Source organism: Bison bison, unplaced genomic scaffold (assembly GCF_000754665.1).
Source record: "Bison bison bison isolate TAMUID 2011002044 unplaced genomic scaffold, Bison_UMD1.0 scf7180017864302, whole genome shotgun sequence".
Lineage (NCBI taxonomy): Eukaryota > Metazoa > Chordata > Mammalia > Artiodactyla > Bovidae > Bison > Bison bison.
Window position 1 is genome coordinate 7,851,672 of NW_011494874.1, and position 22,449 is coordinate 7,874,120.

Genomic DNA, 22,449 nt, shown 5'->3' on the forward strand with positions numbered 1-22,449 from the left:
AATTAAAAGATGCTTACTCCTTGGAAGAAAAGTTATGACCTACCTAGATAGCATATTGAAAAGCAGAGACATTACTTTGCCAACAAAGGTCTGTCTAGTCAAGGCTATGGTTTTTCCTGTGGTCATGTATGGATGTGAGAGTTGGACTGTGAAGAAAGCTTAGCACTGAAGAATTGATGCTTTTGAACTGTGGTGTTGGAGAAGACTCTTGAGAGTCCCTTGGACTGCAAGAAGATCCAACCAGTCCATTCTAAAGGAGATCAGCCCTGGGCTTTCTTTGGAGGGAATGATGCTGAAGCTGAAAGTCCAGTACTTTGGCCACCTCATGCGAAGAATTGACCCATTAGAAAAGACCCTGATGCTGGGAGGGATTGGGGGCAGGAGGAGAAGGGGACGACAGAGGATGAGATGGCTGGATGGCATCACCGACTCGATGGATGTGAGTTTGAGTGAACTCCGGGAGATGGTGACGGACAGGGAGGCCTGGCGTGCTGCGATTCATGGGGTCGCAAAGAGTCAGACACGACTGAGCAACTGAACTGAACTGAACTGAACTGATGTTAGAAGTGTGCTGGTTAGGTTTCCTTACCTTTAAGAACAAGATCCTCTGGTTGCAGGGAGATGTAGCAGGGTGTGGTTGGTGCCCAGACTTGAGGACCAGTGTAGCCCAGCTGCCCACTTTGCATGGTCTTTCAACATACCAGAAACCATCAGGTAAAAACGGCCCCTCTTCCTAAATCCAATCTCACACACCAAGGCTGGTGAATAACTCAAACTGATGTATGTTCTGGTTCAGGGGATACAGAAACCATGAAACACAGATCTTGGACTCAGAGAGTTCATAGCTGAGAAGAGAAGGCAGTACTTATGAGAGGCAGGTGTGCAGAACTTATGAGAGGCAGGTATGCAGAAGGCTCCATGGGCTCAGGGTAGAGGTGGTCTACTCTATCTGGGAGCACAGAGAAAGCCCAATTTGAAAAAATGGGCAGGTGTGCATCAGGTGAGTTTGGGAGGTGGAGACACATGGAAGTACCTGTCGGGATGGGCATTCCAGATCAAGGAAGTAGTGCAGCAAAAGTTCAGGAGAGACAACCGGCTTCACAGGAAACCTCAAACCTGGCTGTACATCAGCATGGGAGTGGAGCGTGCAATGAAAACTAGGTTGGGTTTGTCTTTGAAAATAGTAGTATTTATAAATGCATTTTTGGAGAAGGAAATGGCAACCCACTCCAGTGTTCTTGCCTGGAGAATCCCAGGGGCGGAGGACCCTGGTAGGCTGCCGTCTATGGGGTCGCACAGAGTCGGACACGACTGAAGTGACTTAGCAGCAGCAGTAGCAGCATAAATGCATTTGTACATTTATTTATATGAAACAAATACTATTTATCAGTTGGTAAAGAATCTGCCTGTAATGCCGGAGACCCTAGTTCGATTCCTGGGGTGGGAAGATCCACTGGAGGAGGGAAAGTCTACCCAATCCAGTGTTCTTGGGCTTCCCTTGTGGCTCAGCTGGTAAAGAATCTGCCTGCAACTCGGGAGACCTGGGTTCGATCCCTGGGTTGGGACAATCCTCTGAAAGGTTACCCACTCCAGTATTCTGGCCGGGAGAATTCCATGAACTGTATAGTCCATGGGGTTGCAAAGAGTCGGACATGACTGAGTAACTTTCACCTTTCACTCTTCAAAAGTATAAAACAAAATAGACCTAAAATGTAAGGCTTATTTTATCCTGGAGCCCAGTCTGGGTCTCAATTTCTCCATCAGTAAACTGAAAGTCATTTGGAGGCAATCAGTAGTTTAATTGTTTTTAGCAGTTAAATTATATTTCACCCCTGCCTCTAGAGAACTTTATGTGGTCCTTCTTAAGTAAACAAGAGCATATGAAATGTTCACTGAGAAGTTAAGCCCTCCCTGGGGACTGCTTGACTCTGGCCCACATGATGTTTCAGAAGTTCTGGCAGAGGGATTGTTTTAAAACTTGAACTGTGAAAGGCTTTCTCAGCCTGGCTATATGATTTCCTTGGTAAGATGATCCTCAAAAACAGCCCTTTACTGATACATTTGCTTCCAGCTGGGTCTGTGCATCAGTAACTGCACCCAGAGCTTGTTCCTAAACTAGCTCCCAATCTGCATTATTCCTCAGCTCCCTTGCCCCATGTTCCATCCAACTTAATGGGGGTCCCACTGAGGTCATCTGGAGCAGTAGGTTGGCAGCCCACACCCTTACTCTGATCTCTGCTGTGGATTGATCTTTCCTGGAAAGTTCGGCAGGACTTTGTACTTTAAAGGCTCTTTTGATCCTATCTCTTCCTGTTTTGGATCTAGAAACAATTGGGTTTTTTTCATCCCTGCAAGGGCCCTAATTTCTGGACTCTCTATTGCCCTCTTTTTTTTTTTTTTTTAAATCTGAGCTTATCTGTTCTTATAATATCTTATCAAATCCAGTCAATAGTAACCAACATATATCACTAATGATGTTTTCCCAATTCTTGCCCTAGAGTTGCCATTTCAATAAGCCCAGGGTCTGCCTCCCAGGTAACTGCAAGCAACAGTTTGACCTTATGTTGGCATCACCGACTCGGTGGACATGAGTTTGAGCAAGCTCCAGGAGTTGGTGATGGACAGGGAAGCCTGCCTTGCATGCTGCAGTCCATGGGGTCACTAAGAGCTGCACATGACTGAGCGACTGAACTGAACTGTGCTGTTTTATAATACAATGAGTTGATATAGTTCCATCCTAAGTCTTAATTTTCATCAATGCCCATCACCCTACCACTAAGGAAAGGTCACACGTTTTAGATTTGCTGTTCCAGCAGAAGTCCACTTCTTGTCCCAATTTCTGTTGTAGTTAGTGTTATTAACGCCAGTTGCTCCACTTATATGACCATTATAAGGTCTTGGGCAGCAAAGACCAGTGTCTTAGGATGAGTTCCCTGGAAACAGGCTTTCAGAAGGAGTTGCATGCGTAGTTCCACTGGAGAGTCCTTTGGGGAGACACACCTGTAAGGAAGTGAGGAATGAAGGGTCAGGTGGGAGGAAAAGTTGACTTGTAATGTGGTTACCTGGAGGTCTCAGCCAATCGAATGGGGAGCTCTAGAGCTGGGATGACCCGTCATTGTCCCAACCTGGAGCAAGAGAGTAGGGCCTATGTGTCCGGGCACTGGCCATCAGGAGAGGACATAAACTTGGCTGTGGATTAACCCAACTTGGAAGGCAAGGCCCAGTGAGGGACACAGCTGAAAGCCATCAGCATACAGGGGACGTGTTTGTTTTATATTTATTTATGGCTGCTCTGGGTCCTTGTTATTGTGCATGGGCTTTCTTTGGTTGCAGTGAGCAGGGGCTACTCTTCGTTGGGTGCCTGGGCTTCTCACTGCGGTGGCTTCTCTGTTGCAAAGCACAGGCACCAGAGCACAGGCTCAGTCGTTGTGGTGTTGAGTTCCTCCATGGCTGTTGTGATTCTCCCAAATGGGGAATCGAACCCGTGTCTGCTGCATTGGCGGGCAGATTCCCAACCACTGGACCACCAGGGAACTCCCCAGGGGATGTGTTTATTATCCTTGAAGAGGGGACCTGCAAGGGAACACCAAAGTGTCCATCTGAGATAATACAAAGGCCCTGATGTTCCACAGATGGCACCGTCACTGACTCCAGCTCCCTGCAGCCCTGGAGCAGGCTGACTCCAGTGGACACCTGAGATGAAGAGCATTTGGTACTGATGATCCTAGCTGTCTCAAATCATAATGGATTTTTCTCTTTTCCCTTCCATTCTCAAGAAGGGCCTCTCTCTTGCAGAAACTAAATAGGAATCACCCTGCAAGAGGATTTGGGGGATTTTGAGTTTGTGCATTTCCCCAAGATGCAGTGGAGGAGCCAGAAGGAGGTGAGGATGTTGCCGAGCTGAAACAGACCACCTGATGGAGCAGAGGTCCTCCGTAAATGGTCCAAGAATACATGATTCAAAACTGCGAAAACCTCTGCGCCCAAAGGCAGTAATCCTAGAATCATTTATGAAAGGGGAAATCGAAAGGAAGCCAACCATCCAATAACAGGAGATATTTGAGTAAATGTGGGCATGAAATCATGAAACCAGACTGCCGAGATGGACCTGGCTTGGAGCTCACCTCTGACCCTTGTGCCAGGGGATTCACAGGTATTAAAAATAACACACAGCAACTACACACAACTGAGGATGTTAAGTGGATATGATCTTTAGCGGGAAAGCACATTCAAAGTCTTAAACTCATTGTAATTTAGTAGTTAAAATATTTATGCAGGTGAAACAAGGCAGAAAGGAAAATTATAAAAAGAGCCATTATAAGGCTGTGGGCACTGTCTTTGAAAGCTGAGAGGCTGACGAAAACAGAAAGAGTGGGGCGGGGGCGGGGTGCGTCTTAGGGCAGGGAGGCTGAAGGGAGGTCAGGGGAGGCGGGAGGTGACCCCAGACACAAGCTTTCGGGATGTGGGAGCAGAACCTGCGTCTCAGCCAATGTCAGCCCAAAGTCAGCCAAGCCAGCTCACTCAGGCAAGTTCACTGGCTGTAGGTGAGCGTTTGTCACCTACGTGAGGGTCCCAGCTGGTCATAAAGGCCTCTCTGTCTGCTGCTCTCTGAGCCTAAATTTCCCTCAAAGACCTCCTGGGGAATGGCAGCCAGCTGAGGCAGAATTTTACTATCCTTTGGTCCTTGGGATAAATCGTATCTACATATGTTGGATGAATGAGGCTCAGGTAGGTTAAACCACTTGCAATAATGTGATAAAACTGGAATGAGAACTCAGATGTGATCACATTAAGTTGATATTCTTTCAGTACCCATTTTCTGCCTCTGTCCAAACTGGGTATTGTTAGAGCAGCATTCGTGGGGCTGCTTTGCACTACAGCAGCCTTACATACATCTACACACTACATCGGGCTTCCCAGGTGGGGCTCGTGGTAAAGAACCCACCTGCAGGAGACGTAGGTTTGAGCCCTGCGTTGGGGAGATCCCCTGGAGGAGGGCAGGGCAACCCACTCCGGTATTCTTGCCTGGAGAATCCCATGGACAGAGTGTAGCCTGGCGGGCCAAGTCTGTGGGGTCGTAAAAGAGTCAGACACAACTTAGCGACTCAACAACAACATTGATATCAATATGGATAGATATGAAGATACATGTAAGAATATAGATATACAGATATATATGGATAAAGATATATATATATGTACATATATATAGATAGATAGATACAGATATATGTAAGGATATATATTTATGTTTGCTGCTGCTGCTGCTAAGTCGCTTCAGTCGTGTCCAACTCTGTGCGACCCCATAGACGGCCTCCCACCAGGCTCCCCTGTCCCTGGGATTCTCCAGGCAAGAACACTGGAGTGGGTTGCCATTTCCTTCTCCAATGCATGAAAGTGAAAGTGAAGACACTCAGTCGTGTCCAACTCTTCGAGACCCTATGGACTGCAGCCTACCAGGCTCCTCCGTCCATGGGATTTTCCAGGCAAGAGTACTGGAGTGGGGTGCCATTGCCTTATAAGGATATATATTTATATGTCTATATACCCATATATAAACCTATCCTATTGATTCTGTTTCTTTGGAGAACCCTGACAGATACACATGGTCTAATTCCTTCATTTGACAGTAAAGAGAGACTAAAGGCCAGTGGGGGGAAGTGACACTCCCAAGGTCACACTTTGAGTCGGTAGCTAGATCTTGGGTATCCAGACCCACAGGCCAGGGCTCTTTTTTGTTCCCCCAGTGAAACGTTCTCTGAGACGCGTGATAGTGAGAGAGCGAAGCACCAGAGGCCTGCAGTGCCTCTTCCATCCCTTTTCCAGCACAGCCTTTCATCCTGTGCAGAAGCAAAGAGGTGCCTGTTCAAGTGGTTTGGTTTCATGTCTCAGAACTTCAGCCCCAGAGGGAAGGAGGGACATTTTCCCTGATTCTCATTTCCTTGCGATCTTGTACAATTTTGTTCATTAACTTTGGGGGAGCACTGTCAGGCCGTTCAGTCCCCTGGGGGGCAGTAATGATGTCTGTGGTGCGTGAAATGCTGTTGCAGGTAGAAAACTCCAGGCAAAGAGGGCATTCGGCATTGGGAGCTGACCCAGTTTTTCAGAGAGCCCGAGAGGATTTGCTGTGCTTAAAATCCACATTGCTGTTGTCCCTTGTCAGGGAAATTTCCCCTTGTCATTGCTTCTGTAGTCCTTGCCCTGGACAGTACATCACTTCCCAGGAAACTCCACAGCTTCTTTCCCACCCGACCTGAAGACAAAGAGCCAGGGGCCTGTCCTCTGCTTGATGAGGCAGGAGCACTGGACTGGGAGTCAGGGAGCCTGGTGTCCAGCCTCAGCTGTATCCCCACTGAGCTGTGCAATTTTGCTGAAGTCACTTACCCTCTCTGGACCTTCCCAACTTTCCCTGTTTCTCTTGGAGCCTTGGTAGCCCACAACTTATACTGCAGTGTACTCGCCATGTAGCTTGATCAGTCCCTTCTCTGAGACATGGCAGGGTTGCGTGGCAGTAAAGAGCTCCCACTCTGGGCAGAGCTTCAGTTTGAGTCTGGTACGGTATTCATCAGCCATGTGATCTTTTACTTATTACTAAGCCTCAATCTCTTTACCTGTAAAATGGGGCTATCACAAGGATTGCCCCCGAAGGCTCTTGTGAGAAGTTAGTAAGTTCATGTCCTGGTGGCTCCTGAGTTTTTCTCATGATCAGTCTCCAGTGTTCCTCTCTCTCTTATACTAAACTATGGGCCTGGTAGCAGGGGCTTGCTAATCATATTTTGCCTTTGATGTTTAGCCGGGAGCATAAAAGATCTTCAAGAAGTGCTCAGTGATTAAATAAATGAAAATACTCACTCAGGGATTACTAAATGACTGAGAAGATGCATCAATGAATAAATGAATGAGAATATGCATTAATGAATAAATGAATAAGAATATGCATTAATGAACAAATGAAAGCTAGATAGGAATATTCTTAGGGATAATTTTGATCTCCAGTGTTCAAATATGTGTTTGGCAGTGCAACTCTTTAATGAAACAAGATGGTCTGCAAGAGTCTAACACGTAGAAGAAGAAAGCGAGGCTCTGACCCAAGTGGTGGTGGGGTTGCCTGGACTCTCCCAGCTCAGCCCGTCTTTCAACCTCTCATTTTCCTGTATGCTACAAGCATACCATCCTTGGATTTCCCTGAGCATTGCACAAAGATGAATTTTATAAGACGGTTTTAGCCCAACTTTTCCCATTACCCATCCAGCAAACTATCCATCCATCCTGAACACATACTCCAAAAACATTAAAACCCCTCTTCACAAAAGAATTCTCTGTGCTAATATTCATGGTGGAAAAATTTGTCAACAACTAAAAAGATACATCAGGCTTCCCAGCTGGCTCAGTGGTAAAGAATCCACCTTTCAATGCAGGAGACGCAGGTTCAGTGCCTAGGTCTGAAAGATCCCCTGGAGAAGGAAATGGCAACCCACTCCAGTATTCTTGCCTGAGAAATCCCTATGGACAGAAGAAACTGGCAGGCTACAGTATGTGGGGTCGCGAGAGTCAGACTCGACTCAGCAACTAAACCACAAAAACACCAAAAAGACAGGCAGTAGGAATATTCAGTAGAATAGCTATGACAGACCTAGACAGCATATTAAAGAGCAGAGACATCACTTTGCTGATAAAGGTCCATATAGTCAAAGCTATGGTTTTTCCAGTAGTCATGTATGGATGTGAGAGTTGGGTGATAAAGAAGGCTGAGCAGTGAAGAATTGATGCTTTTGAACTGTGGTGCTGGAGAAGACTGTTGAGAATCCTTTGGACAGCAAGGAGATCAAACCAGCCAATCCTAAATGAAATCAACTTTGAATATTCATTGGAAGGACTGATGCTGAAGCTGAAACTCTAATACTTTGGCCACCTGATGTGAAGAGTCAACTCATTGGAAAAGATCCTGATGCTGGGAAAGATTGAGGGCAGGAGAAGGGGGTGACAGAGGATGAGATTGTTGGATGGCTCAAGGGACATGAGGTTGAGCAAATTCTGGGAGATAGTAAAGGACAGTGAAGCCTGGCATTCATGGGGTTCACGGCATTCATGGGGTTGGACACTGAACTACAGCAACAACAAGGGCTATTTACACAACAAAGTAAATTAGGAAATCCTGCTCTGTGGGGTTAACTCTGGCTGGTAACAAAGATAATTCTGAGAGTAATCTGCAAAGCAGGGAAAGACTGAGTGAGAAAGGACTGGAGTTTTGTCAAAATACATCTCCATCTGAAGAAAACATGCAAAGAAACACTGGGGAGTTAAGAGAGTGTTAGGCTGGACTAGAGGCATTCTGACCAAATGCTTCCCTTTACTTCTTATTTCCTTTATTGTTAGCAGAACGTTGCTTGTGCAATATAATTCTGACTTAAAAAAGATGATTTTTTAAACATAAAGATATTGACTGAAAAGTGCTTATTCTTTACTTCTATACTACATCTATTTCATAAGAGTCCAGCATACATCAAGTTGAAAAAGGTTTTAAACTGCGTCGTGTGTGTATGCTGTTGTGTATGTGTGCAGACGTGTATATGCACGTGTGCACAAGGGCATGTACATGTATGTGTGAATTCGTGTACACGTGCGTACGTATGCATGTATGGGCATGCACATGTGTATGCATATATATATGTGAGTGTGTGTGTGTGCCTGACCCAGCATCTCAGAGGCAAGCCCAGGTGATCCCCAGCCCTGCCTCAGCAAAGTGACCACAGGCCTCTCTCTGTCTCCCTTGCTAGTCTCATTCCATTAGCCGAGGTGATGCCTCACCAGGCTGGTGCTCCCGGCTCAGAGTGTTATTAAATACACAGATCGTCCCTGGCCTATTCTTAATCCTGGCAGATTCTAGAGGAGGAAAATGAATTCTGCCTCTGCTTAGGAACAGCAAGTTCGTTCCAAGTAGTGTTACCACAGGGAAAAGCAAATGCTGTAAAGGCTTACGAAATAACCTGCAGTCCTGGACAGAGTTAGGCTTTTTTTAAGAAAAAGATTTTAAAAGAATGTCTGGGCTTGGCATGGTGTAGTACAAAGGTCACGACCCTTGGAATAAGGGAGACCTTGGCTTCAATTTCACCACTGTCACTTTCAGCTGCTGGACTTTGAACAAAATATTTAATCTTCTTGAATATCTCATTTATGACTGTTTTCTATAACGGTGTTATGGAATGAATGCTCATGTTGTTGCTGTCATTGTTTAGTTGCTAAGTTGTATCTGACTCTTTTGAGACCCCATGAACTGTATGTAGCCCACCAAGGTCCTATGGGAATACTGAAGTGGGTTGCCATTTCCTTCTCCAGGGGATCTCCCAATTCAGGGATTGAACCTGCATCTCCTGCATTGCAGGTGGATTCTTCACCACGGAGCCACCAGGAAGGCCTAAGTGCTGGTGTACCCCCTCCCTAATTCAGATGATGAAGCCCCAACTCTAAACATGACAGTATTTGAAGGTAAGGACTTTGAGAGATAAGTCAATTAAATGAGGTCATGAGGTTAGGACCCCCATGATGGGATTAGCGCCTTTATAAGAAGAGGAGGAAACACCAGAGCTTCTTCATTTTGTCAGATGAGGACACAGCAAGGAGATGACCATCTGCAAGCTTGGAAGAGAGTTCTCACCAGAACTGAATCAGCTGGCTCCTAGATCGTGGATGGTGCAGCCTCCAGAACTGTGAGAAATAAACAGCTGTTGTTTAAACCACTCAGCCTGTAGTATTTCATTAGAGCAGCTTGAGTTGACTAAGACAAATGGGGATGAATATATTTAACTCTAAGTTGGAAGGGAGGATGAAATAAGATAATGTACAAAAGCGTAGATGACTGTAGGCACATAGTAGGTGCTCAGTAAATATTAGTCCCACATTCCTTCACATTGTGATGAACTGCAGAATGCTTCTCTCTTCTGCTCACTTCCTTGTACCATTGTCCCTCCTAATATCTAATACAAATAATGATAAAGATGTAGAATTGGGAAATATATGACTTGACCAGCTCTTTCTCTCCCTTCTTTCTCTTCCCACTCACATGTGGGGTTCAGAGGCAGCTGAATTCAAGTGAGGCCTTGGACTTTGTGGCAATTCCAAATGTTATCCCCTATGGGATTGAGCAAGGACCTAGAGATCACCTTACAGGAGTTCCAGAATGAGAACTGAATATTTTAAGATGCCCAGTGGAGAGTGCTTGATCCTTTGAGACCTGAGGACTCTGGGAGGATGAAGGAAAGGCCAGTGTTTACCTCCATGTATGGACGTGGATCCCTTGGCAATCAGTGCTGGAGAATTAATAGAACAAAGGGCTAACTCTCTTTTGCTCTTGATGTTGGACAGCACATGAAGACTTGAGCTCAGGGAGGCCCCTGTAGGCAAGAGACTTATTTAGCAGGGGGCTCCCCATTGGTCTACCACCAATTCTGCCTTCTCACATGCAGAACTCAGGACACATGAATAATCAAACTAAACTGGAGTTCTAAAGAGGTGACAAAAATAACCTATCTAAGGTGTCCAAAGCCTGAGAGAGGGAGATAAGTCATGATACACGGAGCAGATACCTAGTGGAATGGAGGGCTAGTAAAGACAGATGGCAACTTGAATTTTAAAACAAAAGGATTGTAGCAAGATGTAGATGATAGTGTGAATAAGACTCTCTGGGACTGAAAAATGTGATCTTGAGGCTAAAAAACAAATAGGAGATTTTGGTCATGATTGAGACCCAAGTCTAAGTCATTGCTTAGAGAAATAAGCACTCAAAATATTTGAAATCTTGGGAATAAATTATAAAGACTTGGAAATCACAAGATAAAAAATAAGAGATGAGGAAAAGAGATGCAGAGAACTTAATATATGAACAGTAAGAACTTCAAGAAAAGGAAAAAGGGATAGATGGAGAAAAGACAAGGTAAAAATAACAGAAGACAAATTTTATGAGTCAAAAAACCCTCCTGAGTCTGTGAATTGAAAGGGTTTGCCAAATTCCAGCTGGGATTAATAAGAAAAAGCACATTCTTAGCATATTCTGCTAAAGTACTCCGGCTCTAAAGATAAAGAGAATGCTCATAAGCTTTGGGGCATAAATAACAAATTACCTACAGGGAAAAAGAATCCAGCTGATATTAGACTTCTCCTCTGCATCAGTGAGAAGACTGGTGACAACAGAGCATCATCTACAGACAGTTGGAAGAAGACAAGTTAACAGAGTAGTTCCAAATATTTGTAGCAAATATATACTCAGTGAAGAGAGAAGGCCAAGGGTGAGTAGGCACTGATGACATGGAAAGGATAAGAGAGGTTCCAAATCAACGACGGGAAGAAATGAAACGAGTGCACGCGTACTAAGTTGCTTCAGTCGTGTCCAGCTCTTTGAGACCCCATGGACTGTAGCTTGCCAGGTTCCTCTGTCCGTGGGATTCTCCAGGCAAGAATATTGGAATGGGTTGCCACACCCTCCTCCAGAGAATCTTCCAGACCCAGGGATGGAACTTGCAGCTCCTGCATTGCAGGCAGATTCTTTACCGCTCAGCTACTTGGGAAGCCCAATAAAATAATAAACATAAAATAAACTGTCAGGAATAGAATAAAGTTTATCAGTGATTACACTAAGTGTGAATGGTTAGATTTCCCTAAAGACGAAGGCTTTCATATTGGATTAAAAAGATAAAATCTAACCAGTAATAAATATTTAAAATGAAGTGAATGGCAAAGATGAAATGGTTGCAAGATGAAAATACAAGAATCAATAGACTTTGTCTCTTCCAATAAGAAGCAACTAGAAATGGAAATAGGAAGAAATGTTTCATTTACAATAGTGATAAAAACTCTAAAATATTTAGAAATAAATATAATAAGGAAGGACAGGATCTATATGAAGAACATTAGAAAATCTCATTGAGGGATAGAAAACCAAGTTCTGATCAAATGAAAGAATATCATGAGGACTTCCCTGGTGGTCCAGCGGTTAAGACTTTGTGCTGCCAAAGCCAGGGTCACAGGTTACATCCCTGGTTGGGGAACTAAGATCCTGCATGCCACGTGGTGTGGCAAACAACTTAAAAAAAAACTGAAAGAATATTGTGCATTGAAAAACTATATGTTTTATCGTTAAAATGCCAATTCATCTAAATTAAATATGTAAATGAAATAAAATTTCAATTAGAATTTCAAAATCCTTTTCTCTCCCTGGGATAGGTTATTGAACAATATAATATATACATTTATGGAAAAATAAATGCCTAATAATTGTCCCCATGCGTATTCCAAATGAATGTAGGCATGAAAAAAGGATCCACCAGATATGTCAAAGGTATAAATGAAAAATGAACGACTTGCCTTACTTGATGTCAGAGTAGCTTATAAAGCCACTGTAACCAAATCAATCTCATATTGGGTTAGGACTAGATTAATAGATCAGGTGAACAGAACTGAGTATGCTGCTGCTGCTGCTGCTGCTGAGTCGCTTCAGTCGTGTCCGACTATGTTCGACCCCGTAGACGGCAGCCCACGAGGCTCCCCCGTCCCTAGGATTCTCCAGGCAAGAACACTGGAGTGGGTTGCCATTTCTTTCTCCAATGCATAAAAATGAGCATAAGCATGCAAATAGGCCCCACTTAGTATGAAACTTAAATGGTAGCTCAATAAAGGAGAAAATGATTTTTTGAACACATGATGACACAGCTGGTTATCCATTTAGAAGGAAACAAAATTGAATTGTTATTTTAGATCATACAAAACTTTTAGATGAGTTGCAGACTGTGTTTCAAAAGATAAATTTAAAATTTGCAAGATAAACTGTATCATCTAGGGGTGGGGTAAGAGAAACTTTCTGAACAAAGACAAGTAATCTGGATGCTATAAAAGGAAAGATAGACATATTTGTTTACATAAAAATTTTAAATATATATGGCAAGAAATCTCTTGTGAACAAAGTAATCATACAAATGGCAGATTTAGGAAAAAAATGCATAGCACATGTGATAGTCAATATATATACAACATATTGTTGTTTAGTTGCTAAGTCATGTTTGACTGTGACCCCATGTGACTGTAACCCACCAGGCTCCTCTGTCCATGGAATCTTCCAGGCAAGAATACTGAGTGGGTTGCCATCTCCTCTCCCAGGGGATCTTCCTGACCCAGGGATCAAACACACATCTCCTGCAGTGGCAGGTGGATTCTTTGCCACTGAGCCACCTGGGAAGCCCTATATTCAACATATACTCACAGCTTTAAAATCTGATAAAAACAAACAACACAGTAGAAAAAATGGGTCACCTATATGAAGAAGCAATGTCTACAATAGCAAATGCAAATGGCCAAAATTAACATGGAAATTCACCAGCAGTCAAGAATATGCAGATTAAAGTTACAATATAGCACTTTATCCCCCAAAGCCTGGTAAAATTCAAAAGATTGATAATTGTTGCCAAAGAACATTCAGAAGAAAGTCTCTCTCATATATTGTGGGCGGAAGTGGGAGTTGTTACAACGTTTCAGGAAGGCTATCTGCCAACATCTGTTGAAATGAAAAATTCCTATGAACCTTAACCTTGCAACCCTATTATGGGAAAAATACTCCATAGCAATGAAGCCATCAGCATGGCAGCTCAGGTGGTCGGTGTCTGTGGCAGCATCTTTCACAGGGGTCGGAGTGGGGGCAAAACCGACTGCAATTAAGCAGATACTTTCTTTTCTCTTTGTAATTAATCAGCTTCAAGGTCCTAATGCTCATAAAATTTGATGACACTTTCCACTTATATTAGCCTTAGGTCATGCTCTCTTTCTGGGGCATTTGCCCTTTAACAGGGTACCAGAGATGGGTAGAAATGAAACTTTTGGGGGGGCCAGAGGGTGACCTGTGATCCTCTCAGGGGAAACTGCTGGGAGGCTGGTGTGAACTCTGGGGGTCAGCAAGGCCTTGCTCTCCAGGTTGAGGGTTGGACTCTGTCTGCAGCCAGTGGGTCCTTATGGCCTTGTGATAAGAGCTATGTTCACTGCAGAAGGGACTGGATTCAGGGAGACCATCTATCTGCTTCAGCATTCTGTTCTCTGCTTCCCAAGGCGGCCTTAACTGCAGGAAGCCATGAATAGGCTTCAGAAGGTCCCATCCACAGCTTCCAAGCAGACACAGCTTTTGAGAGGGAGGACTACCATTCAACCTACGGCAACCCCCAGGCCCTCATGGGTCCTCAACTCACACCAGCTGTGCCACGGGCACTGGACTAGGTGCTGATGCTCATGGATGTTACGGAGCTGGGAGCAGGGCCTGGCCTTGTCTCCTGGGAGAAGACAGCTGGGTCCATCCGGAAAACAATGTTTCTCATAGGGTTAAGGGTCCCTTGGATGTGAGCAGCACAGAACTCTCCAAAGATTCTTTTCAAACCGTCTCATTTTTCCCTTAGGCTTTTATTCCCACCAGACCTAAGGGAGAAATAAAGCGTGAAAAATTAGCTGCTTCCATCCTTTCCTAAATACCAAGTAGATTTCTAAGTGTTTCTTAAATATTCCAAACATGGGTAAAAGTCCAGAAGAAACGTGATGCCACATCCATTCATTGCAAGGAGACTTGGAAATGCTTCTTTCAGAGAAGGATGGAAGGGTGGCAGGCCTTGCATGGCGCCTTATCTTCCAGTTCAGAGAGAACCATCTGGCGTCCACAGCAGTTCTTTGCACTGGCTGGGCTGATCCTCAGAAGTTGAGTTTTCAGGGTGATTGTTTTTAAATTTTTATTTCATTCCATTTAATTTTTTTCCTCCCTTAATCTTCTCTTCCCAGTCCAGTTGTCCTCTCCTTCCATACACATTCATTCTCACATAATGGATGTCTTTCCAAACATTTATTTACTTGTATAACCCAAGGAAATTAGATACCAATGTTTTAGGAATATATGTGTATCTTTTATAAAATGGATAATATATTAGATTCTATTTTCTGCAGGCTTTTCACTCTACATGCTGGTTTAGAAATTCAGCTGACTCCTACGTAGATGTGTACAATGCATGTTCATTTCCGTCCTCCATGTAGAAGCCTGGGCTACTTTTCAGTCCCTTGCCACTGTAAACAACAGTGCAATGAACATCCTTGAGGCTGCCTCCTTGAGTTCTTGGGGACAGTTCCTCTGGGATTTGAACATGAATGTGGACTTGCTGGGTCACTGAATAGAAACTCACCAAGATGAACACCTCCAGACTTCTGCTCTGCAGAAAGGCTCTTCCACACCCTACTCACATCAGCATCACAGGAGAGGATCACTTTGCTCACATCCATATCTACGCTTACATCACCCAGCATTCCTGTTTTACCAATCTGCAGAATGGAAGTGGTACCTCTTTCAGATCTGCACTTCTCTGAAAACTGAACATCAGTTATCTGGTCCAGAGCTGGTTACTTGACCTTTTATCCCTCAGTTTCCTCATCTTAAGAAGTAGTGAAGGTTCACTGAGTTAGCTCATGTAAAGCCTGTATACTGTGCTTGTGTGCATGCGTGCTAAGTCACTTCAGTTGTATCCAACTCTTTGCAACCTTATGGACTGTAGCCTGTCAATATCTGTCCACGGGATTCTCCAGGCAAGAATACTGGAGTGGGTTGCCATGCCCTGCTTCAGGTATACTATGCTTGGCATATAGTAAATGTTCAATTAATATCAGGTAAGCACAGCCCATGGATGTTTTCCAGCTTGATTATGTCCAGTGACAGGGAGCTCACTACTGAGGCACAATGTATCCAAGATCAGAGAGGAGTGGGCAGCAGAACCAGGTTCAATTCAAGGGGCCTGCTTTTAAAGGAAACTGCTCCACCTTTAGTCCTGGTTGAAGAGACTGAAGTTGGTGGGTGGGCTTGTAAGACATAACTGCCCCCACCACACATCTGGCCACAGATGAGCACAGTCTTCTGGGCATTTCAGTCCAGGGTCAATTGATGATGGGACTGGACGAGAGGGACAGTGCATATTTGGGGGCTGGTGGCATTGGAGACGAGAAGGAGAGAGAGAGATGCAGAGAGACAGAGATAGAGAGACAGGCTGACAAAGAGAGAGAAGAGAGGAGAAAGAGAGAGAGAGACAGAGAGGGAGACATAGAGGAACAGTGAGACAGAGAAAGAGACAGAGAGACGGAGATCCAGGGAGACAGAGATACAGGGAAAAGAGAGGAGAGAGGCAAAGAGAGACAGAGAAAGAGGGACAGATAGGTAGAGAGAGACTGAAAAAGAGACATAGGAAGAGCATGTAAAGAAGGTTCCTAGCTGCTCCCCCGAGCCTTGGTTCCCAAGTGTCCTCCTCTGAAAATGAAAGTGTTTGTGGCTCAATCGTGTCCAACTCTTTGTCTGTCCATGGAATTCTCCAGGCAAGAATACTGGAGTGGGTAACTACTTCCTTCTCCAGGGGATCTTTCCGACCCAGGGATCAAACTTAGGTCTCTGGCATTGCAGGCAGATTCTTTACAATCTGAGTCATCAGGGAAGCCCCTATCCCTACACTAAAATCTCCCCTTTTAATTTCTACCAACTTGAGTTTCAGTCCTTGCAGACAAATGCATCCTGATTGAAACCGATGGGTGGCAGGGACCTGGGACCCCTATTTCTCATTCTTCCCTCTGACCGTCCCCCCTCCCCCCCAAAAAAAGTATTGCTGGGTTAACATCTTGAGTAGCTGTTCTATCAGTAGAGCTGGATTATTGCAGGGAAAAACCAGGCACAGTCCACATGACCAAAGGCAGACGCTGCCAAGTCAACCTATTGCCAGGATGGAATGGCATATAGACATTAAAAATAATAAATACGATGATTGTACAGGCAAAGACTTCCCCATGAATGAAAGCGTTAAGTGAAAAACATATGAAGCAGGAAGAACTATTGATTACAAAGACATAAAGGCATGAAAATAATGTTGACAGTTGAGAATGATCAGCAGAGGCCCTGGAGAGATAAGACTGGTGGTTTTGTTGAGATAACGGAATTTTGTTTCGTAATGCTGATGCCCAAGGAAGAATACAAAATAATATTTTTTGGGCCAGCACTAAAATATATACCTTTGAGACTTTTCCTGATAAAGCACCTTGATATGGACTACACACTGTGTCCCCATAATGCCTTTTGTGTGCTCTGGGCCCCCAGGCAAGACCAAAGACAGAGACAGACAGCCTAGCGTTTGGAACCAGGGAGACTCAGGGTGAGTTCTGGGTCCACTGCTGAACACGTGTGAAGTGGCTCGTATCTGCCCTTGATCCGCTCCAACCTGGTGGTTGATGGACTCCCTGCACTCGGTGATTTTTCTCCTCTTTCTCATCCATTCTTTTCCTTCATCAGCAACAGAACTTGTGTACACGATGTTTACACTTTAGTTTCTACAGAGTTACCATGTTTTCTGCTGGGCACTGGGATACAAAGGTTACTGCACTGGATCATTCAGGGTTTCCACTATGAGGGATGGACAACCCAATCCAGACTGGTTCACAGAGTAAGGAAATGCATTCCTAAGAGAATTAAAAACTCGTGGTTGGAGAATCCAGAGGTTCCATGGTTTCACGGAGGATACAGTTTCTCTCTCCCTGCCTTCGGGCATCCGCGAAGCTGGATACTCAGAGGCTGGTTTTCTTCATGGTCAAGTTGCCATTGGGCCAGTGATTGTCCTCAGTCATGGCCAATTTGAGTTGAGGAGAGATGAAGAGGTAGAGATGGAGAGAGAGATGAAGAAGGAGGGGGAGGAGGAGAGGGAAAGGGAGAGAGAGGTTCCCTGCCAGCTCTACAGGTAAAGATCATGTCTTCCTTCCCATCGGACCAGCTCTTGCACATGCCTCTGAACCAACAATCTCCAGGGCAATGCCATTCCAAGGGCAATGCCATTCTAAGTGCATTCCTGGGTCATGACCAATCATCACTAATGAGAATGAAGTCACCACAACGGCTTGGACTAATGTATGCCCATCCCTGGCCTGGAATAACTTTCTCAAATATCATTCTGCTTTACAGTGGGGGGGGGGCGGGGGTGGTAGAGCTATTGGGCAATCTTAGGGTTCTCAACTTAATGGAACCACTAAGTACATTCCTCTAGCACAGGAATTAATGAGGGGGCACATGACGCCCACGTCTGGGGTGCAAAGGGATGGATGACTCAGGCTGGGATCCTGAAAGATGTCTGGGAGTCCCCAGGGGACTAAGGAGATGATGGGGAGAAGGGAAGAGAAGAAGCACATTCCCCAGAGGGAGGAGCAGAGGCAAAGGCAGGAAGGTTTGAATTGCCATGCTGGTAGTGAAGTGAAGTTGCTCAGTCGTGTCTGACTCTTTGCAGTCTCATGGACTGTAGCCTACCAGGCTCCTCCATCATGGGATTTTCCAGGCAATAGTGCTGGAGTGGGTTGCCATTTCCTTCTCCAGGGGATCTTCCTGACCCAGGGATCGAACCTGGGTCTCCCACATTGTAGACAGACGCTTTACCGTCTGAGCCACCAGGGAAGTCCCTCATGCTGTTAGTACATATGCCTAACTGAGATGTTCACTGAGTCCAGAGCAAGGATAAGGGTTAGGATGGGTGGAAGGCAAGTCTAACGTGGCAGGATGTCCCAGACGTGGTGCTCTGCTGTTGGGGTTAAGCAGCCTGGGCTTGATTTGGTGAGTCAAGCAGAGCCATGTGGTCTCCAATAGTAACCAGTTACAATCAGACTAGTGTTGTTCCAAAACCACACCTCCTTGTCCGGGGCCTTCAGACCCACATTTGACCATCCAGGTGGGAGCCTCTTAAGGGTGGGGGAAGGCTCATCTCTCCTGATTTTATCATCCTTCAGCTGGTCAGCTCTTGCTTGTGTCAACCAAATAGCTTATCTGCAGGAAGGGCTGTGACTCACACCGGTGCTTCTGCGAACCTGACGTCAAGCTCTCTGCTGTGAGGCTTTACTGAGCTGCGTGTTTCTCCACCGCAGGCAAATGACAACCAGTGACTAATGTGTGGACACAAAGGTGTTGCCCAGAGCTTACACTGCAGGGAAGATGAATAGAATCAATACTTGTCCTGCATATGAGTCTGAGGGGAAGCTGATTTTAAACCAACCGTGAATCCTGATGTTTACTTTCTTTTCTTGATGAGATTAAATAAAGGACTGTCTTAATTCTGATCTGTGAGCCCTACCTGCTCAAAGGGGTCCTCTTTTGCTGTCTGGAACATTGAATAATTGTAGTGACTCAGTGATGCATCGTGTTCTTCCTGATTTCTGTTTAGTATCTTTGTCTCTCTAAGTCTCTGTCCCTCTGGCTATCTCTCTGTCTCTCTCTCTGCAGCATTTCATGTGGATATTCTACAAATATCTCTGTCAGGCATTATTAAAGATTCAGAGGATATGAATTTATAATCCCTAGTCTTATTGCTGAGAATTTACATATTGCTGAATATTACTGAGAGTTTGGAAAGAAGCCACAATAACACACTGAAGGTTTGTCGTGTGAAGTAGTAATGCCAACTCTAAGCACAGGCACCTTCTCAAACCCGGCTGGGCCGTAACCCCATGGAGATGTTCCTTGGCTTGGCCTACAGTGATGCTCGTGGGAGGATGTGGATCAACGGAGAAGTTAAAACAGTGTCCGTTGAGCACCTCCTTGGTGGCTGGCCTGGGCTGGGGTCTGGAGATACAGATGAGTTAGGGATGGCTCTGACTTCAGGAAACCCAGAATTCAGGCAGAGGGACAGCATACCAGATATGGCATGCAGCATGCATGCGAACAAAGTCATTTCAGTTATGTCTGACTGTTTTTGACCCTATGGACTGGGGCCTGCCAGGCTCCTCTATCCATGGGTTTCTCCAGGCAAGAATACTGGAGTGAGCTGCCACACCCTCCTTAAGGGGATCTTCCCAACCCAGTGATCCAACCCGAATTTCTTGTGTCTCCTGCATTGGCAGGTGGGTTCTTTACCACTTGTACCACCCGGGAAGCCCTGGCATGCAGCATGAACAGCCAAACACGACTTGTCCTCAGCAATCAGATTTAACTTGAGGCTGGAAAACCCCCTCTGCTTCTTGGGCCACAGAGTCCCCATGTGTACAGGTCTGTACTTATGACCTTCCCACCCATCACAGATCCAGTCTGATTTCATTTTCAGGAACCAGAGCTGTCCCTGTCCATGGTTCAGTTCAGTCACTCAGCCGTGTCCAAGTCTTTGCCACCCCATGGACTGCAGCACGCCAGTCTTCCCTGTCCATCACCAACTCCTGGAGCTTGCTCAAACTCATGTCCATTGCGTCAGTGATGCCATCCAACCATCTCATCCTCTATCATCCCCTTCTCCTTCTGCCTTCAATCTTCCCCATTATCAGGGTCTTTTCCAAGGAGTCAGTTCTTCACGTCAGGAGGCTAAAATATTGGAGCTTCAGCTTCAACATCAGTCCTTCCAATGAACATTCAGGACTGATTTTCTTTAGGATTGATTGGTTGGATCTCCTTGCAGTCCAAGGGACTCTCAAGAGTCCTCTCCAACACTGCAATTCAAAAGCATCAATTCTTCGGCCAGCTTTCCTTATGGTCCAACCCTCACATGTATACATGACTACTGGAAAAACCATAGCTTTGACTAGATGGTAAAGTAATGTCTCTACTTTTTAATATGCTGTCTAGGTCGGTCATAGCTTTCCTTACAAGGAGTAAGTGTCTTTTAGTTTCATGCCTGCAGTAACCATCTGCAGTGAATTTGGAGCCCAAGAAAATAAAGTCTGTCACTGTTTGCAGTGTTTCCCCGTCTATATGCCATGAAGTGGTAGGACCGGATGCCGTGATCTTAGTTTTTTGAATGCTGAGTTTTAAGCCAACTTTTTCACTCTCCTCTTTCACTTTCATCAAGAGGCTCTTTAGTTCTTCTCTTTCTGTCATAAGGGTAGTGTCTTCTGCATATCTGAGGTTATTGATATTTCTCCCTACAATCTTGATTCCAGCTTGTGCTTCATCCAGCCTGGCATTTTGCATGATATATTCTGCATCTAAGTTAAATAAGCAGGGTGACAATATACAGCCTTGACGTACTCCTTTCCCAATTTTGAACCAGTCTGTTGTTCCATGTCTGGTTCTAACTATTGCTTCTTGACTTGTATACAGGTTTCCCAGGAGGCAGGTAAGGTGGTCTGGTATTCCCTTCTCTTAAGAATTTTCCACAGTTTGCTGTGATCCATACAGTCAAAGGCTTTAGTGTAGTCAATGAAGCAGAAGTGATGTTTTTCTGGAATTCTCTTGCTTTTTCGATGATCCAACAGATGTTGGCAATTTGATCTCTGGTTCCTCTGCCTTTTCTAAATCCATCTTGAAGATCTGGAAGTTCTTGGTTCACATACTGTTGAAACCTGGCTTGGAGAATTTTGAGCATTACTTTTGAGTGTGTGAAATGAATCCAACTGTGCAGTAGTTTGAACATTCCTTGGCATTGCCTTCCTCTGGGATTGGAATGAAAACTGACCTGTTCCAGTTCTGTGGTTGCTGTTGAGTTTTCTGACTCCTAAAGAAGACAAATCAGGATGGAAGAAGGTTCTGGGAACAGAAGATTCCCAACACGTGTCTCAGCTGCTCTCTATTACTCCCCATCCCAATCAACCGACCTCTTCTGAGCTCAGCAGTTGCTGGGAGGGATGAGCAGTGGAAGCTGGACGGTGAGAGCCAGGCTGCGGCTACCCTTGCAGGTTAGGAGAGAACAGCAGACTCAGGACATGTTTTTCCCTTTCTCACCAGGAACCTGGGGTCCAGCAGCCTGGGAGATGGGTCCAGGCACTTGGCTCAGAAAGATCTATGAAGGCTCAGTCAGACTCTCTGCCCCAGATTTCTTTCCTACACTGAGGGACAATGTGACAACACCAGATTTAGAACCCAGGTCTCCTGATGGCGCTGAAACTTACTCATTGCCTCACCCACTGTCACGCGCTTGCCTCCTAGACACACACAGATGCCCTACAGTAAAATGACCTTGCTAGAAAATTCCACAAGGGTTGCTTTTGAAAGATTGCTGCTGCCAGCTGTGCATTACGCCAGGATTCGTGACCTCCAGAGGAGAGGATTTCGATCTGGGGTCGGAGACAAGGCTTGACTACCTGGAGCTTTTCGTGTAGCAAAGTTTTATTAAAGTATAATAAAGATAGGGAAAGCTTCTGAGATAGACATTAGAAGGGGGGCAGAAAGAGTGCCCCCTTGCTAGTTTTTAGCAAGGTGTTTTATGTTGGGCTTCCTTGGTGGCTCAGTTGGTAAAGAATCCGCCTGCAATGAGGGAGACCTGGGTTCGATCCCTGGGTTGGGAAGATCCCTTGGAGAAGGGAGCGGCTACCCACTCCAGTATTCTGCCCTGGAGAATTTTATGGACTGTATCGTACACAGGATCACAAAGAGCTGGACATGACTGAGCGACTTTCTCTTTCAGTTTATGTATGTTCAGTTCAGTCGCTCAGTCATGCCCAACTCTTTGGAAC